Consider the following 20869-nt stretch of genomic DNA (forward strand, 5'->3'; position numbering starts at 1 on the left):
TTATTATTATTATTATTATTATTATTATTATTATTATTATTATTATTATTATTATTATTATTATTATTATTATTATTATTATTATTTAACTCTGTAAACTAGTTGTTCTATTCACCACCCAGAATTTTAGATTAGTGGGGCAGCGTATAAATATGGTAAATAAAGAGACAAGCATTCATTGATTGATGGTGGATAACTTCATTTTTCTCATGAATATGCTTTCTGCATGCAAATTTTCCCTGCTCCCTGTTTCTTTTCTACAGATATTTTCCAATATAAGTATTTAAAACAACAATAACAAGTATGAGATCAAGTTGAGACATGCAGGGCCACTGAGAGGATTATTAAGTGCTGGAACAAGACTAATATGGGCCCTGCCCACCACGCATACGCAGCAGAGACCCCAAGACCATTTCCACACAAATTAAGTGTGTGACACCCACATGGTGAAAATAAAGCTGTGTCACATTACAAAAATTATATATGGTGTTTTTCTGTCGAAGCATCTGGTCTACCCCAATTTGGGAGGGAGCATACTGCATACTTTGATACAGTTCGAATCCGAGTAAGGGTATGGCTAGCTGATGAGAGCTAAATAGCTTGAAATAGATCTATACTGGTCTCCCTTTATTTTTTTATCAGCAAATATAAATTTTATATGTGTGTGTGTGTGTATGTGTGTATTAAGTGTTTTTCTATTGAAGTACCTGGTCTACCCCAATTTGGGAGGGAGCACATTGCATACTTTGATACAGTTCGAATCCGAGTAAGGGTATGGCTAGCTGATGAGAGCTAAATAGCTTGAAATAGATCTATACTAGTCTCCCTTTATTTCTTTATCAGCAAATATAAATTTTATATATGTGTGTGTGTGTGTGTATGTGTGTATTAAGTGTTTTTCTATCGAAGTACCTGGTCTACCCCAACATGTGGGAGGGAACATACTACATCCCTTTTGCCTTTCAGCTCCAGTCCAGGAGCCCTCAAGCAGTCGCATTGACGACAAACCATTTTGTACCAAATTTATATTCGCTGATAAAGAAATAAAAGGAGACTAGTATAGATCTATTTCAATAGATCTCTGATGAGAGCTCAATAGCTTGAAATTTGTTGTTAAACCAGCAGCATCCCACCACTGGAATCAACCTGTTCTCCAAAACAGCGGACAAAAGTTTGGTGGTCCGCAGAAAAATTATTTGCATTTTTTATATTGCACTAAATTCAGGAGTCCTCAAACTACGGCCCCTGGGCTGGATACATGCAATGAACATTTGTGTTGCTGCAGAGTCTCCCCCTTCGGGGTCTTCTTGTGTGGGTCAGAGGCGGGGGGAAGAAATTCTGACTTGGGGTCTGCTTCAGCCTCCTGATGTGGGGCTTTGGGCGAAGGCTGGAGGGAAGGGCTGCTGGTGGCGAAGAGCTGAAGGCCTCGTTCCAGTGGGACTGCATCATGGCCTGGAACTGACTGACCACCTCAGCCCGCTGAGCGTCCAGGTGCCAGTACCTGGCCTTGCACTCCCACAGGTCTTCCCTCTGCTTGGAAAGCCTATGCTCCTAGTCCTCAGTGAGTTGCTTTTGCTGAGCCACCTTCTCGGTCAGATCCAATTTGAACTGAGCTGTTTTGCCAACTCTTTCTTGTGGCGGCTACTTAGCACCAACAATTGTTTCCAGTTGGGGCCCTAAGGAGCCCGAATGGGGAGGCAAGGAGTGGCTGGGAGGGGAGGCCGGCGAGGCACTCCTCAACATGAGTGACATTGAGTTGACCACGCCCATCCAGTCACATGACCATCTAGTCACGCCCACCCAGCCAGTCATAAGGCAGATCATATTACTGGCCCGTGGGATTTAAAATTATGAATTTTATTATGAAAATTATGAAAGGTTGGTGACCCCCCCCCTGCTCCAAAGCACCTGAGGACAAGACAAGAAGTAACAGATGAGAGCTTATCAAAGAGATATCCAGTCTACAACTAAGGAAAAATTTCCTGGCAGCGAGAACAATTGATCAGTGGAATTGCCTGTCTTCAGTGCTCCATTACTGCAGGTTTTCAAAAAGATATTGGACAGCCATTTTGTCCAGAATGGTTTTAGGGTCTCTTGCTCAACAGTGGGTTTGGACTAGAAGACCTCCAAGGCCCCTTCCAATTCTCTTATTCTATATCCTGTAAAGTCTTCATAGTGTTCTGACCTAGGCTTCCTGAGCCAGTAAAACACACGATAAAAAAACCCTCTTTTATTGCAAAAGCTGTGAATTCTGTTCATTCACAGCTGAGTCCCAAATAGTTGTAAAGAGTCCTTCGGGATAAGGCTGATAATCACCCACCGTTATCTCCCTTGACACGCTCCCAAAGACCTAATTGGCAAAGCTACGCGGACTCCAGAATCAAACAGAGCTTCAGACTTTAAACCACACAGAATTAACAAAGTTGCTTCCTGGAAAGGCTCACGTGCCTTTGCTCCTCTTTTAAGATGGGAGGGACCAATCATCTCCAAGACCTGCTCCTGAGTCATCTCTTTTTTTTTAACTGTTCTTGCCTTCTGGCAGCTCTGCGCATGCGCGCACTGGGAACAGGTTCCCCCTGTTCCTCTTCCTCCCTGAGGTCTGACTCTGGAGGCTCTGGAGGCAGTACGTACCTCCCAGATGGCTCTTTCTCTGCCTCCGAGGCAGAGCCTTCATCCGAGCCTTCCCCAGACTCCTCATTGCCTGATTCCGCTGCCAGCTCTGCAGGCTGCCAGCGAACCACAACACATAACAGAAAAAAGAAGGAGTTGAAGTTCTACAGCTGCTGGAGCCCACACGTTTCTCTGTGAAGAATATTTAGGAGTGTAGCCCATGTTGGCAACCACAGCACAAACATTATTTCATATGATTAAGAATAGAATCAGTGCTGACACTTTGCCATATGCTTACGTTTGCTGCCACCATTCACTTCCTTGTGTTGTCTGGGAGACTTTTTGGTGGCAACCGAAGCAGCCTCAGTTTGGCATATTGAGGCATATTTTAAGTACGTTGCAGAAAGGAAGGTTTTGTTGTGTTCCTCCAAATGATGCCTAATTGGTATCTGTAGAGCAGCTTACAGTTTTCTTCCTCTTTTCCATTGTTTTTCTGGTGTTCTTTTCGTCATTTTAACCTGCTGGATATACGGGGGGTTTTTTTGCGGGGGTATGCTTTTAGCAAAAAATAATAATAAATAAATCCACCTGAATACAGTAAGACTGTTAACCCTGAAGTGAACCTGGCTGAGACTATCTTTGAGGCTTCAGGGTTGCCACAAGGCAGAAGAAGAGACAGGGAGAGGGGAAAGTAGATAACTGGGGTTAGGGTTGCCAGGTGTCCACTATTTGAGTGGACAGTCCACTTTTTTCACATTATGTTCACTATTTTTTTTCACAAAATAGTGGACATTTTTTTTATTCAAAAGCTTTATGATGAAATGGTACGTAAGTTTTGCGAGTCAGAATTCCATGAAGTTTTGCGCCATGTTCCAACACGTTGGTTAAGTTTGTTTAAAGCGGTCGAAAGACTTCTTTTAAACTGGATACCTCTAAAATCGTATTTTATTTCTCTTGGATCTGATGAGTGCCATAAGGTTATCTGGAACCTTATTTCGGATCAGGAAAATGAACTCGCAAAGGATGATGAACCAACAATTTCAGAATTGTATTTATATTTCACGGACTTCTTCATGTCAATAATGCAAGACGCCCTACTGAAGCTGGAAAGCAAGAAAATTCTTGCTTGTGATCTTCACATTATCATGTGTAAGCTGCGGGAGTCTTTGCAAAAAAAATACCATGAGCAGTTTTTTGGAATGAAAGTTTTATTTGCCTTACGTAAAAAACATTTGCCTGAGAATGCCATGCAAAAGAAAGAAGCCATCAACGTGTATCAAAGAGCCATTGCGTACCTAGAAAAGTGGTATAATTTCACCGATTCAGTATATGAGCCGCTAAATTGTTTCAATCTAATTGATCGCAATAATCCTCCAACTTTAGAAGAAATGATGAACATCTGGTTATTATCACCATGGCGAGAAGAACTTCCACCCAACACTCTCTTCGATGAAATTTCTGCCTTAGAAGAAGTTTATGTTCATCTGCAGGATGATTCATCCCTTGATAAGTGGACATACTTTTTCAAGAAAGAGCCAGCTCCGAGTTTACTGAAACTGTTCCAGTATCATGCATCAATTCCGGTATCAAATGCAAACGTTGAACAAATTTTCAGCGTCATGGGAAATTTGTGGACTGACGAAAGTAACCGACTGCTTGTATCAGTTCAAAGTGAACTTTGTATATTTTTTAATATTTCTCAACATTGTACTGAAATTAAAGAATTATTCCTTAAACACAAAGAATTGATCAAAGCTGCGCAGTCAAATAAAAAATACACACGACAGCAAAGTAAAATGTAATTTAATATTTTACATATTATTATAATATATTTGATGTTTCGAATTTTAAGAAAAGTTTTGAAGTGATTATTTTAATATGTGTTAAAATGTTTGTAAGAAAATATATAATTTAATTGTAATTTTTTTTTTACTTTTTTACTACTTAACCAGCCCCATCCCCCACCCCCCGCTTGTCCGCTATTTTTTGGAAGCAGACCTGGCAACCCTAACTGGGGTTTGTAGTAAAAAAAAAAAAAAGTTTTCTTGTGGGAACCAAGGACATTCCAACAGGTGGCTGGGGAGAGGAGGAGTGGAGTAACCAAGCAACCGGCCAGCACCTCTATTGGACAATGTGACTGATGAGTTGGGGGAAGGGGGAACTTTCACTTTTTAATTAGGTGAATACCACGGGAATTTCAGAGACAGTTTTCACCAATTGTGCCAATATGGTGTATCCAACAATCTGGGTCCTCATTTTGCCCACCTCAGAAAGATGAGGAAGGCTGAGTCAACCTTGAGCCTGGTGAGATTCGAACTGCCAAATTGCAGGCAGCCGGCATTTAGCAGACGTAGCCTGCAGTACTGCACTCTAACCACTGCGCCACCGTGGCTCAAAATAATAACTCACCGAAAGCAACCTGCATGTACTCTCAAACTGATGGGATGCTAACAACACAACGTTGGCTTGCATGCCAGCCTCTACATTCGAGATCCTAGCTTGCACAAAAGAAAGTCAGAATTCTTGGAGCAAAACTAGGCTTTGCTTGGGCTTGTTTCCTACTGGCCAAAACGGATGAATATTATGCTTTGCAATAGCTGGGAAAATTGCATGTAACCACATGTGTGATGAGTAATTAAAGCCATTATCTGTGGCTTCTTTTTGTGATAACCATGGCAATCCAGAAGTTGGCAAATTGGAATGTCAACAAAAAAGAATATAAAGTCTCCCTCGGAATATAATGTACTTGTAGATATGTTTGTTATTTGTTATGTTATCTTGTATGTTATTTATATGGTGTGTTGTTATTTTTTTTTTTAATGGAAAATGTAAATAAAGATTATTTTTTTAAAAAAGGATATAAATTAATAAAGAGAGATGTGAGGGGGAGGGGAGATTTCTTACTGAAACTAAGAGACAAAGAAAAGATTTAACGAATATGAAGGAAGATAATCTGATCTTGTAGAGTGGAGTTAATGACTACATGCCTGGCAGTGGATATGTAGATTTAATTCTGAATGACAACTTTAAATATACATCAGAAACTATCAACTCATATAATTTAGGTTGTTTGTTAAAGTAGGTTTCCAGGGTTATGTTCCAGTAAATAGGAAAAAAAAAAAAATAGGAGTGAATTTTGAGGAAAAAAAATTGTGCAACATTCAAAATGAATAATTGAGAAGGATACGTATATAGGTATGTTACCCTTCCAAAAATACGATTCTGTGCAATGAATCCCCTATTCGTCTCCCTTTGTTTATTACTTTTTCCTCATCCATTTGGTGAATTTTCACAGTTGTTTTTCCCCAAATTGAAGGAAGAAAGGAAAAAAAGAAAGAAAGAAATCCAGTTTCTTTTCTCCTCCAAATAGAAGAGAGGTTATGACCATAGCTTTAAAATTTAATTAGAACTGTTGCTCAATTCCAAGCCACGTTTTTATAGAGGCAAACCCCATTGATTTTAGTTGGGCTTATATCAAAATTAGCCTGCTTAAGAAAGGAACTCCATATAGCCTTGGTGACTAAAATTAACAGTTCAATTTGTCCATCATATTGTTTTCAGATGTGGACAGCTAAATGCTTGTGGGGGAAAAAATCTAAATATAATAGGAATTTACTCCCATATAAAAGATATTTAGAGGAAGAGGAGGAGGGAGGGAGAAGGGGAGGAGGGTGAGGGGGGGAAATCCACCCACAAATAAACTGAGAATATAAGAATCCCTTGTTGGAATCATATGTTGGAACATATGAAATTTTTATCTAGCCCAACATTCCATGCTGAGTTCAGAAAGAAGATAAGACTTAGAAGTCTTAGAAGAAGATAACTCTTCCCCAAATGTTCCCATGGGTATTTTGCTTCAGATTCTAGATGTAATAAAAAAAATGACATGATAAATAGGCAATGATAGCCACATCATTTATAATTTAATTATATGCATATAGAAGAATCTCATTGTGATTCTTTTACATTTTCTGAATCTGGATTTTAGTATTCTTTCTCTCTGTGTGTGTTGTGTATGTGTGTGTGTGTTTGAGAGAGAGGGGGGAAGAGACAGAGGGAGAGAGAGAGGGAGAAAGAGAGAGGGAGAGACAGAGACAAAGAGAGAGAGAGGGAGAGGGAGATGGAGGGAAAGAGAGAGTGGAGGGAGAGAGGGGGAGAGAGAGGCAGAGAGGGCGGGAGAGGGGGAGAGAGAGAGCGGAGAGAGGGGGGAGAGAGGGAGAGGGAGAGAAAGAGAGGGCGAGAGAGGGGGAAAGAGAGAGAGGGAGAGAGAGAAAGAGAGAGAGAGAGAGAAAGAGAGGGAGGGAGGGAGGGAGAAAGAGAGAGAGAGAGAGAGAGAGACCCATCTTTCTGATCTATTCTCCCTGAAATATGTCTAGTGTGTGGAAAATAATGCCGACTCTTGCTTACAGGGTTAAATAAAATGTTCATATCTTTTGCAGACATTTTCTTCTTACAATGTAAACATTCTAATTTATTCATTTCCAGAAGTATATAATTTCCAGAACAGGAAGCAGTTTGTGGTGGCTGGATTTGTTGTCACCCACATCTGTGCCAAGGATGTCAATTTTGACCACGTGGCCACGGGGATGCTGCAACAGTTGTAACTGTGAAAAATGGTCGTAAGTCACTTTTCTCAGTGATGTTGCAACTTCAAAGGTCACTAAATGAACTGTTGTAAGTCGAGAACTTCCTGTACCTTCCTAGTTCAGGACTCTTCATATTGGTTTCCTCCAAATGACGAGATAAAGCAGGGCTTCAGCTCAGAAGGAGGCACTGAAGATCTTCACAGCACGTTGACTTTCAAAAGAGTCCTTCAAAAACATCCATAAAGAAAGATATACCTAGATAAAACAAAGCTTTAAAGAGAGACAAAAACAGGAGAGACATAAACAATATCAAACAGCATTTGGAACAATATGGAGGATAACCAGGGAGCTAAGAGGAACTAATGGAATTACTTTGGGACAAACTCAAGGAAACTAGGACACAGAATAGGTAGGTGTTATGGCCTGCAGACTCGGACAATGAGGAGGTTGGGGAAGAACTTGGGCCAGTTCTGGAGTCTGGGGAAGGCTCTGATGGATGCTTTGTAGCGGTCGCAGAGATAGAGCCAGGGCCATCCAACATTTCCCAGCCACCGGAGAGACAGCTGCCTTTGGAGGCTGATATGAGTGAGGAGGAAGAATAGCTGGGGCCTGTTCCAGATGCGCGTATGCGCAGAGCTGTTAGGAGAGGAGAACAACGGAGGACAAAGTGTCGACTCGGGAAGCAAAGTACACGTGGATGCTGAATGGCCCCTCCCTGGCTGGGGAATAAATAAAAGGAAAGGGGAGTGGTTTTCGTAGGAGACAACAGTTCGTATTTCTGAAGATTTTGCTCATCATGTTTCGTGCCACAGAGACTGCTTGCCAGAACTTAATTTGGAGCCTTTTGTCTGGGAGTTCACAGCCTGGCAATTATCGCAAGAAACTGATAAGGTCTGTTACTGCAGTTAACTCCTTGAAGGACTCTTGCCTGGACTTTTTGGTGGGTGAATGCAATTAATTCACAAGAGGTAAATAAAGAAGGTTTTTTTTGTGTGTGACAAGGAGTCTGTTTCTTGTTTCTGCTAAGGCTGGCTCAGAACAGTAGGCCCCAAAAATGTTCACAAATAATCAGTGCTGGACACTGAAGCGGTTCCCCCAAAGATCACGATTGAAAGCATTAATATTTTTGCATTCTTGGAAGCCTGTATAGGATGGGTCTCAATGTCTTCTACAGTCCTACAGATTCGACACCCCTGGGGAACATGTGTTGTGTTTGCATATTGTAGCAACTGGTTCGCCCAGCACCGGAAATGTGCACGTGTGCCATCCGTGCATGTGTGCGGTGTCACAAAACACAGCAATGTGTGCGACGTCAAACAACATGGCAATTCGCTCAGGTGCACCGTCAGCGCATACGTGCGGAGTCAAAAACACAGCAATATAGGACGGGATTGCGCCTGGCCGCGCCTACCCATCCATCCGCAGGTCGCCACTACCGGTTTACCCGAACTGGTCTGAACCGGCTGTATACCACTTCTGGTTTGCAAGCAACCCAACCAAGATTAAATTGCCTCGAGCCACATCCAACTGGAACGAAGCTTTATATTAAAAGCCATCTTTATCACGCTGAGCTTTTAACTGCATCGTAAACAACTGATTTCTTTTTCTAATTCTAATTTGTGACACAAAAGAACCAGGACATTTATTAGGAATAAATAGTATACACCAAAGCCCTGTTGACGCATCCATGCTTAGCTTGCCAATGGTTGATACTCACCTCTGCCCATCTGCATTCTCAAGCTTTCAACAGATTGCATCTGTTTACCAAATAAGCAAATAAGGAAGTCAGGAATAAGGAATTCAGGTAGGAATAGTTCATTTTCAAGATGAGGAGCTGTTTCTTCAATGAACGCATGGAGATATGACCCACTGAGTCAGATTCAAAACTATGGGGAAAAAAATATAACCGCCTAGAGAACACGGTTATTAAATATATGATGCAGAACCCTGAGCTGTTGGTACCAGAAGTTGTATTTTCAGATTAGTTGGCAAATAGGACTCTTCCTGTTTCTCTCTTTTTTTTTTTTTCAATTCTCTCACTTTAAAATCTTTCATATAAATGTATGTGCTGTTGTTGTTAGTTGTGAAGTCGTGTCCGACCCATCGCGACCCCATGGACAACGTTCCTCCAGGCCTTCCTGTCCTCTACCATCCTCTGGAGTCCATTTAAGTTCAGGCCGACTGCTTCAGTGACTCCATCCAGCCACCTCGTTCTCTGTCGTCCCCTTCTTCTTTTGCCCTCCATCGTTCCCAGCATTAGGCTCTTCTCCAGTGAGTCCTTTCTTCTCATTAGGTGGCCAAAGTATTTGAGTTTCATCTTCAGGATCTGGCCTTCTAAAGAGCAGTCAGGGTTGATCTCCTCTAGGACTGATCGGTTGGATCGCCTTACAGTCCAAGGGACTCGCAGGAATCTTCTCCAGCACCAGAGTTCAGAGGCCTCAATTCTTTGGCCCTCAGCCTTTCTTATGGTCCAACTTTCACAGCCATACATTGCAACTGGGAAAACCATAGCCTTGACTATACGCACTTTTGTTGGCAGGGTGATGTCTCTGCTTTTTAGTATGCTAGCTAGATTTGCCATAGCTTTCCTCCCCAGGAGCAAGCGTCTTTTAATTTATTATGTATGTGTTATTTATTTGCAACCTGTGCTCATGTTCATCAAAATGGCCTTTGTGTGCTGTTAGGAACCAAATTTTCTTTTTACTCCACGATAACATTGTTTCTCAGGGTCTGGAGGACTGGATGGAGAAAAACAGATAACACTGTTTCTCAAACTTAATCATAGCAAGACCAAATGACTGTGGGGTTGAAGACAAACCAGATCTGAGGAATTCCATCATGATGCACGATCCAATATGGGTCTGTCACTGGGACAAGAGGTTTTGTCTTCCAAGCTTTTGGACTTGTGCTGGAGCCCGTCTTCAGGGAAGTTCTTGTGACCTAGGCCCAAGTAGTTATTACCAGACACAATCAGTCCCAAACAAATATATTTTATTAGAACAGCTGAGAATTACTTCTTTCTCAGCTTAGTCCAAATTAATTCCAAAACAAATTCTTCATAAACAGTCCTTCAGCCTTATCACCAACTTTTGTCTTCTTTGGCACCCTGCCAAAGGCTTTTCTTGGCAAACCCCCACAAAGATCAGAAGCAAGAGATGCCGACAAGAAACAAATGTAGCAACATTGCTTTCCTACAAAGATCCCAAGAGCTGTTGCTGCTCTTTTAATCCTTCTGGGAGGGGCCAATCATCTCCTGGCCTTACTTCTGAGTTGTCCTTTTTGCTTTAGCTGCTCTTGCCTTCTGGCAGCTCTTTGCATGCGTGCACTAGGAACAGGCTCCTCCTGTTCCTCTGCCTCTCTGCTATCCACCTCTGGAGGCTCTGGAGTCCATGCATTGCTCCCAGATGGCCCTGGCCCCATCTCTGCCTCTGATGCAGAGTCCTCATCCGGGCCTTCCCCTGACTCCAGGACTGGCCCATGTTCCTCCCCAGCCTCCTCACTGTCCAACTCCTCTGCCAGCTCTGCAGGCTGCTGGCGGACCACAACAGTTCTCTCTAGGAGCCTAGAATCTACAATCTAGAATCATACCACCATGATTCTGAATGAGGCAGTGTTGACTTGGATACAACTGCGGTGCTCTTATGCCCTGTTTGAAGAGTGTATGGCAGAAATTGTCAGGTGGGCCTTTACATCACTTCACCTAATTGTGGTGCTTATTCCTGGGCTGAGAAGCCCTGCACACATTCATATACAAGGGCCATTTCTGTTTCCATTAATGGAACAGAATAACAGGGTTGGAAGGAATCTTCGAGGTCTTCTAGTCCAACCCCTGCTCAATCAGGAGACCCTACCCCATTTCAGACAAATGGTTATCCAATCTGATCTTAAAAACCTCCAGTGATGAACCACTCACAATTTGGGAGCGATGCATGGACTCCAGAGCCTCCAGAGGTGGATAGCAGAGAGGCAGAGGAACAGGAGGAGCCTGTTCCTAGTGCACACATGCAAAGAGCTGCCAGAAGGCAAGAGCAGCTAAAGCAAAGAGGACAGCTCGGGAGTAAGGCCAGGAGATGATTGGCCCCTCCCAGAAGGCTTAAAAGAGCAGCAACGGCTCTTGGGATCTTTCTGGAGGCCAGTTGTTCCACTGACTAATTGTTCTATCTGCCAGGAAATTTCTCCTTAGTTCTAAATTGGTTTTCTCCTTGATTGATTTTCATCCATGACTTCTTGTCCTACCTTCAGGTGCTTTAGAGAACCTATCCCTCCCTATCACAACCTTTTGTAACGAAATGTAAAATCAGGAGAAGATAGGAAGGAATGCAATGGAAGAAAAAAAAAAAAGCAAGCATTGAATGACCAAGTCATTCTCCAGAAGTGGTATAGGATGTCCTGCTTGGGCAGGGGGTTGGACTAGATGACCTATAAGGTCCCCTCCAACTCTGTTAATCTGTTAATCCTAATCAATAGAGGGAACTAGGTGGTCTTCTGTTGCCATGACATTCTTCCTATAGCAGTGATGGCTAACTTTTTTGCCATCACATGCCAAAAGTGGGGGGAGCATGTGGTGGGGTCACGCATGTGCGTGCCAACACCCATAATTCTATGTGCCCCACCCCCATGCATGCGCGTGTGACCCCCTCTGCACTTCCCCCGCTTTTGGCATGTGATGGCATGGTGGGCCCCGTAGGCCCATTTTTCGCCCTCCCCAGGCTCCAAAGCCTTTCTAGGAGCTTGGGGAGGGCGAAAACGGCCTTCTCCACTTCCTCTGGAGGCCCTCCATAGGCTGGAAATGGCCCATTTGCTGACTTCCAGTCCCCCAGAGAGCCTCCGGGGGGGGGAGGCCGTTTTCACCCTTCTCAGGCTCCTAGAAAGGCTCTGGAGTCTGGGGAGAGCAAAAAACAGGCCTTCCTCACATGTGATGGCATGGTGGGCCCGGTAGGCCCATTTTTCGCCCTCCCCAGGCTCCAAAGCCTTTCTAGGAGCTTGGGGAGGGCGAAAACGGCCTTCCCCACTTCCTCCGGAGGCCCTCCATAGGCTGGAAATGGCCCATTTGCTGACTTCCAGTCCCCCAGAGGGCCTCTGGGGGTGTGTGGGAAAGGCCGTTTTTTACCCTTCTCAGGCTCCTAGAAAGGCTCTGGAGCCTGGGGAGAGCAAAAAACAGGCCTTCCTCACACCCTCCCAGGTCCTCCGGAGGCAGGAAACAGTCTGTTTCCCTACTTCCTGTGGGCTCAGAAGGCACGGAAATCAGCTGGCCGGCACACACATACACACCGGAGCTAAGCTCGCGTGCCCACCAATATGGCTCTGTGTGCCACCTGTGGCACGTGTGCCATGGGTTCGCCATCATGGTCCTATAGGATGAGATGGCCCAGTTTCCCAGGACTCTTAATTTTATAGCAAATATATAGAGCAGAAATGAACTGTTTCTCAGATCTTCATGCCCTCCCCCTCAAAATAGTCTGACTTAACGCAAATAGTTCTTTCCAGCAAGAAGAGGTTAAACCCTAGAGCAGGTGATGGATGACAGCTGCTTCTGAACCCTGTCAAAAGTGAAGAAAATATTTGCTTCCTGAACTGCTAATCTGGAAGAAGAGAACTAATTTCCTTAATCATTAAAAAGGTGATTTAAGGTTAACTTTCTGGTGTGCTGATTTTGTTGCAATGCATTAAATTTAATTATTGGCTTTGCAACTCAGTAAGTAAAGCATCCGTCTGTAAACAGTTTTGTTGCTTAGAATAGTAATTATAGAAAAGAACATCAAAGTTCATTAACCCAGAAAGGCAGCTGGGCATCAGTTTTTACAATGAAAAAAAAAAAAAAGGAAAAAAGAAGGAATTTACAAGAGTAGCTTGCAGTTGACAAAGGAAGTCCTGGAAACCGCAACAAGCTTTTTGAATTTTTGTATTTCCAGGACTGATTCACTGGCTGTTGTGGCTCCGTTACCTGAGCCTGTGTCATTGGTAGGAGAGGACTCCGAGAGTGAAGGGGAGGAGTTGGCAAGGCCTCCCTCTCCAGGACCCTCCTCTCTGGCAATGCCTTCGGTGTCCGCCGAAGGGCAAGAGATAGGGCCGGGGCCAAGCACGTCCACGCAGCCACAGGTGGACAGTGATGAGGGAGATGAGTCTTGGCTGGATCCACGCCAGCGTCACAGAGATAAGTGCGTGCAACAGAAGAAAAGGTGTGCCCAAGATTAGGCTGAGTCACTGGACCACACCCCACAGGATATAAAAGGGAGCGTGGTGGCCAGTCAAACCTTGTGATGAACAAAGCTGAAAGCTTCCACGCCATTCTGCATTGCCGGACTTTTGCTATAGACTTTGCTGGATTATCTCTGGATTTGATTGACTCTGTAATTATTGAGCTGTTTCCTTTGATGTACCAGAAGCAGGGAGAAGTTATCTCTCCTCTTCGTAAGTAATAAACTCTTGGCAGGCAGCCACTAGGTTGCCAAGTTCCGTTATCATAAGGAAAAGGATTTTGCCGGCTGGTTTGGTCTTTAACTCTTGAACATCTGTTGGTGTGTGTGCGTGTGGGATGGGGACAGAACACTGGATTTCCTGTAGATCAGGATGAGTAGTAGAGGATGCAGTAAACAGCTTCAATCGTGCTGATGCGCTACTGACGTCATTCTCAGTCTCCAACAAGAAACGTGTCTTATCTGCTAAAACAGGGGTGTCAAACTCGTGGCGTCACATTCAGAGGTGGGCTTCACATACTGTAACAACTGGTTCGCCCACCACTGGAAATGTGAGCGCGTGTCATCCATGCATAAGGACAGTATCACAAAACACGGCAATTCGCTCTTGCGAGCTGTCCATGCATGCATGCTGTATCAAAAACACAGTGATATAGGACAGGATTGTGCCCAGGCAGGTGGACACAGATCACTGCTACCAGTTCACCCGAACTGGTCCTAACTGGCTGAATCCCACCACTGGTCACGTTGTCGTCATGTGATGTATTGTGACTTTTCCTCCCTTTGCTAAACCGGGCATGGGCATGGCCAGTGTGTGACACATCTGGCCCATGGGCCATGAGTTTGTATCCTCCCTGTGGTAAAAGAAATCTTGAGAATGGCTCCTCTTGTGCACCGTAGCTGGGAACAGAGCATGTTTCCTACAAAGACCCCGTTGGAAAGAGACATGAATATCAACAGATTTGACTGAGGGGTCTAGGACAATTCACCCAGACTCACACCAGCTGACTCACCCCGGCCAACTCACTGTGGGACGATTCAACATAAGATAAATCAATGCAGGATAATTCAAGAGGAGGACAAGCGAATTGTAGAAGGTCTTTAGCATTAAACTGTTGTGACCTAGGCCCAAGTAGTTATTACCAGACACAATCAGTCCTAAACAAACATATTTTATTAGAACAGCTGAGAATTACTTCATTCACAGCTTTGTTCAAATTAAATCCAAAACAAATTCTTCATAAACAGTCCTTCGGCCTTATCACCAACCTTTGTCTTCTTTGGCACCCTTCTTGGCAAAAGTTCAGAAGCAAGAGATGCTGACAAGAAACAAATGTAGCAGCGTTGCTTTCCTACAAAGATCCCAAGAGCTGCTCTTTAAGCCTTCTGGGAGGGGCCAATCATCTCCTGGCCTTACTCCTGAGTCATCCTTTTTGCTTTAGTTGCTCTTGCCTTTTGGCAGCTCTTTGCATGCATGCACTAGGAACAGGCTCCTCCTGTTCCTCTGCCTCTCTGCTATCCACCTCTGGAGGCCCCGGAGTCCGTGTATTGTTCCCAGATGGCCCTGGCCCCATCTCTGCCTCCAACGCAGAGCCCTCATCCGGGCCTTCCCTTGATTGCATTGTCCTCCCCAGCCTCCTCACTGTCCGACTCTGCTGCCAGCTCCGCAGGCTGCTGGTGGACCACAACATAAACTTCTGACGTTAGAAGTCCTCAAGGCTGGAATGGGGAATGCAATTCTACTTCTCCATCTGTTGAGTTATCCCACTGTTGAATTGTCCCATGGCCAGTTATCCTATAGAGAGTTAGCCATGGAGAGTTTTCCCACGACAAGTTGGGTATGGAGAGTTGGATGGGGTGAGTCAGACGGGGTAAGTTATCCCACTCCATTGACATAGCACTACTTCTTGGAGTTTCCTCACTTATTTATATAAATAACATGTGTATACATATGTGAAACATGTGCAGCTATATAGCTACATCTCTATATCAATAATATGTGTGCATGGATATATTTTTCCTACCCCTTCAGTGCATACAGACTATTAAATGATTACCATATTTCCCCAAAAATAAGACCCTGTCTTATATTTTTTTGAAGCCCGAAATAAGCGCTTAGCCTTATTTTTGGGGAGGTCTGATTAATTTGGGGTGCATGGAACAAGATGGGGCTCCTCTTGTCATCTTACCTGATTTCCAGCTCTGCATTTAAATATTTTCGGGGAGGGCTTATTTTTGGGGGAGGCTTATTTTAGTGCATGTGCTCAAAAGCCCAATTGGGCTTATTATCAGGGGATGTCTTATTTTTGGGGAAACAGGGTATTCTGTAATATGTTTTTTTTAAAAAAGGACCATTTTGATCTTTCTTGTGATCAAGTTCAAATCTCACCAGGCTCAAGGTTGACTCAGCCTTCCATCCTTTCAACGTAGGTAAAATGAGGATCCAGATTGTGGGGGCAATAAGATGACTTTGTATAAAATAGAACACTGCTTAGGGGGGGTCCAAAAGCCCTACTAAGCAGGTATATACAAAAGTATGAAGGCTGTTGCTTAATGCATTGTAAGCCGCCCTGAGTCTCTGGATAAGGGCGGCATATAAATCGAACCAATAAATAAGATGGTCTGTGGAAATAATTTTAAGCATCTCTATGAAGATAGCCACTACAGATTCTTGGTCATCCTTCAAGATGACAGCATCAAGCACACCGATGTCAAGAAGAAGGTCAAACATCAATGCATCACAAGAGTGGAGAAGATCTTGAAGTCGAAACTCAGTGGAGGAAATGCCACCATAATATTTGGTGATTGATGTGGATCTGAAACTCTGCGGTGTGGCTGAATAGCTGCAAAATGATCGGAAGGTGCTAGCAATCTGTCTCTTTTTCTGTTTCTCTATAATCTCTGTGCCTGTCTCTATGTCCTTGTCTATATCCATGTCTGCATCCATATCTGTATCTGTGTTTATATCCATCTCCATCTCCATCTATATCAGGGGTGTCAAACTCAATGATCTGTCCCCATCTACACACACACACAAACACAGCCAGCCGAGGGTTAAGAAAGTACTTGGCACACACACAGGTCGTTATCTCAAACTTGGCAACAATATAAGCACCGTCTGCCAATAGCTTTACTGCAACAGATAACATAAAATTATATATGCATTGCAAATAGTCTAGCAAAACAATATCCCTTCGGCAGCTTCAGACGTTGTTCAAGTGACTAGCCAGAGTTAGTTTTTGTTCATCACGGAGTTTTACCAGCCACCACCCTCTCTTATATAGTCTCTGGGGTGTGGTCCAGTGACTCAGTTCTAATCCCTAGCACGCCTCCTTAACTGCTGCAACCGTTTATCATGCCTTCGTTGGCATGCATCCAGGAACGATGGCTCTCCTTCCTCGCCCTCATCAGAGACACCTGGCTCCTGGCCAATCTCCCCTTCCTCGGCCGGCACCTGAGGCAGTGCCAGAGGGGAGGGGCCTGGAGAGGGAGGCCTGGCTGACTCCTCTTCCTCATGTTTGGAGCCTTCTTCCTCCAATGAGATAGGCTCAGAGGGCGGGGCCACAACACTCAAGGCCCATGGGCTGCTTAAATCGGGTCTGTGGGGCTGGCCTGGAAATAGCAAAGGACCAGCCTGTGGTGCCTCTGGCAGCAAAAGCGGGGTGTGGGGGGCTGTGCACGCCCTCCATGGTCCATTTTTGACCTAGATGGCCTACAGCACTTTGTCAACCAAAACAGGCTGCGGAGGGCCACATGCGGCCAACCCGAGCCCCATTTTGGCCAGCAAAGTGCTGCAGGAGGCCATCCAGGCTGAAAACAGGCTATGGGTGGGGGGCACATGTGTTGCCCCGGTGCATCATTTTGGCTGGCAGAGTGCTGCAGGAGGCTGCCTAGGCTGAAAACGGGCCGTGAGGGGCCATGCATGGCCCCCGTGCACCCCGTTTTAACCAGCAGGGTGCTGTTTTAGCCAGCAGAGAGTCCATCCCATCTCCCCCCAATGGAGGACAACTACAATGCTGATCCAGCCCTCAAAGAAGTCCAGTTTGACACCCCTGATCTACCTCTTCCTTTAGCTGCACAATGATGTCATTTCGTTTACTTATAAGCCCCTTTCCCCACTTTTCTTTTATTTTTGTTGCATTTCTATGCCGCCCCACTCCCAAGGGACTCTGGGCGGCTTACAACAGAGAGTAAAACAATGCAACAATATCCTATACAAAAGTTAAAAGAAGACACTAAAACATTAAAACTTTAAAACACATGCACTCCAATTTGTGGCCAGGTCTCGCAAGATCACTATAACGAGATCAACAGCCCCAGGCCTGCTGGAAGAGCCAAATCTTCACCGCTTTGCGGAAGGCCAATAGGGTGGGGGCGGTCTGGATTTCAGGAGGTAATTGGTTCCAGAGAACCGGGGCAGCCACAGAGAAGGCCCTCCCCCACGGGCCCACCAGCCGACATTGTTTAGCTGACGGGACCCGGAGGAGACCGACTCTGTGGGATCTTTCCGGTCTCTGGGAGCTATGCGGTAGAAGGCAGAGATATGACAAAGATGGAGGCAGAACATTAATTCAGGAATAAGGTGCTTACAGGAAGCTAACTGCATTCCTTGGCTTGCCATTTTGCAGGTGTCTACTGCAATTTTTGTCAAAGCCCTCGGGAAAATGTGCTTACCTGAGTCAATATCCAATAGGGCAACTTTTTCCAAAGAGATTGCTTTTTCCTCCTTCTTCACCTGGGGGAAAGGCGGGTGTAGGACACACAGCTTATTCTTACAGGCATAAAGCAATTTCTGGACAATAACTGTAATTAGTGTTGCCTTGGCTTTGACCTGATTAAAACGGGGACAATGATGACACCACTCTTTCAATTCCTCAGACAGGTGAGCCTTTCATACTGTGAAATATCTCTTGGCAGCCCAAGTTAATTATAATGTAACTCAATGCATTTCCTTCAAGAGAAAATATTTAAAGGAATTAAAGGCAAAAAAAAAAAAAGGACTGCGGTGAAAGCTGCCAGGGTCATTCTCGACATTGTTAACAAGCATATCTACCATCTCAGAAATGTGTTAACATATCCCAATTCCTCTCTTTCCCCCCCCTCCTCAGCTGCATTGCCCTCCCTTCCTCAGATCCTAGGAGACAAACACTGGCCAACACTTACAAACATCCGTACAGCTGTTTTACAGCGCATCTCCTCTTGATGGATGCGAAAAAGATGCAGAAGCTGATGACAAAGCTCATCAGAGGTTGCCTCTAATAGTGCTAAATTAATGGGGTTGGGATACACAAATCACTGAAATGGCAACAAAGCCTTTTGGTCTATTTCTTCTCCTCCTTCTCCCTCTTTCTCTGAAAACCTCTGAATCAAAATCTGACACCGGAGTTCCAAAATTAATCCTGAACCAGATGGGGGTTTGTGCCATACGAAACAGCCGACATTTAGGTAATTAATGTCATCAAAAAATCTCGACATGTGCATTACATCTTATCGTTTTGGAGAGGGTTATTTAAAAACAAAAAACACACAACCCCCCCAAAAAAACCAAAGTTGTTTTCAAATAAACATCTGAGGGAGACGGGTGATTAAGAAGTAAGAAATATATTTTTAAAAAATGAAACGTTGATTTTGGGTTTTACCCATTAGATAGATTTGTTGATACAGAAATGGCTAGTTTAGATAGATAGATAGATAGATAGATAGATAGATAGATAGATAGATAGATAGATAGATAGATAGATAGATAGATAGATAGATAGATATAGATAGATAGATAGATAGATAGATGATAGATAGATAGATAGATAGATAGATAGATAGATAGATAGATAGATAGATAGATAGATAGATAGATAGGTAGGTCTTAAGTTATTTGGGTTTTCTCCCATGTAAAATTGGAAGTGTCTTGGCAACGTTTCGATGAAGTCTCATTCGTCATCTTCAGGCTGGTGTTTTCGGCTTCGTGCTTCTAGGAGCAATGTGTGATAGCAGCTGTTTCTTCCTTTTAACTGCCAGTGGGGGTGTGAACTGATTGGGTGGGAGCTTGGCTGTGTTCTGATTGGTTGGGGGCTTGGCTGTGCTCTGATTGGATGGGGGGTTGGCTGTGCTCTGATTGGATGGGGGTGTGTTCTGTTTGGGTGGGGGCTTGGTTGTGCTCGGGTTACCTACATACAAACACCTGCGAAAACCTCAGAAAACTCAAATCAGCCAATGGGAACTGTTTGGTGACTGAGAGCCATGTTAGACAGCTCAGAGCCTGGGTGTGGCTTCGGTTCACTGATCTGTATGTGTATATATTGATTCTGTACTTCTGGATTCTGAGTTCTGGTTCTGGCTTCTGCTGCATGGGTACTGTATACATGCATCATGCTTTATATAACTGTATATAAAGAACTTTCATTTATACATGAATCCTGCTGAATTCGTGTATAAATTCATGTATAATGAAGGACACGGTGTCTCAGTGGCTAAGATGCTGAGCTTGTCAATTGAAAGGTCGGCAGTTCAGCGGTTTGAATCCTTAGTACTGTGTAATGGGGTGAGCTCCTGTTACTCGTCCCAGCTTCTGCCAACCTAGCAGTTCAAAAGCACATAAAAAAATACAAGTAGAAAAATAGGGACCACCTTTGATGCACCTTTGGTGTTTAGTCATACCAGCCACATGACCACAGAGACATCTTCGGACAGCGCTGGCTCTTCAGCTTTGAAACAGAGATGAGCACCGTCTCCTAGAGTTGGGAACGACTAGCACATATGTGCGCGGGGAACCTTTACCTTTACCTGCTGAATTGTTTACTTGTGTGCTAGCTGGATTGCTGCAAGCTCTAACAAAAAAAAGAAGTATAAATATAAATAAATAGTGATAAGCCTTACTGGGTCCAGTTTCAATTCCACCATAAGAAGCTAATTATTGTATAATTTCCACAGCAAGTGGCAATACCCAATAAAACTTTGTTTGTGCTTAAAAGCTAAGCAGGGTCAGACCTGGTTAGTAACTGGATGAGAGACTGCTGGAAATATATGGGCTGCAGGCTGCAACGTGAAGTTGAAAAACAACTTGGAGGGAAGCAGTTCCAAATCCAGATGAATGAATGTCACTAGGCCCAACACAGGAAATTTTAGATTAGTCCTGTATTTGCTACGCGTTCCCCTGTCTGCAGCTCAACATGCAGCTAAACCCACCTATCCTCCAATAAAACAGACCATGTGCATAGATCTGGATCAGTGGTGTTATTCAACCAGTTCAGACCAGTTCAGGCGAACCGGTAGTGGCAACCGCTGTTGGGCCCACCTACTCGCCCTGGCACTACGCCATCCTATTTAGCCATGTTTTCTAAGCTGCACGCATGTGTGCAAGCCAAGCGCGTTAGCAAAATTCATGCGTGGAAGGCCGGGCGCATGCAAGGAAGGCATGCATGAAGCTAGCATACACGCATGCGGCGAACCAGTGGTAAAAATATGTGAAACTCACCTCCG

This window comes from Pantherophis guttatus, chromosome 8 (assembly GCF_059756535.1).
Source record: "Pantherophis guttatus breed Tessera chromosome 8, ASM5975653v1, whole genome shotgun sequence".
NCBI lineage: Eukaryota > Metazoa > Chordata > Lepidosauria > Squamata > Colubridae > Pantherophis > Pantherophis guttatus.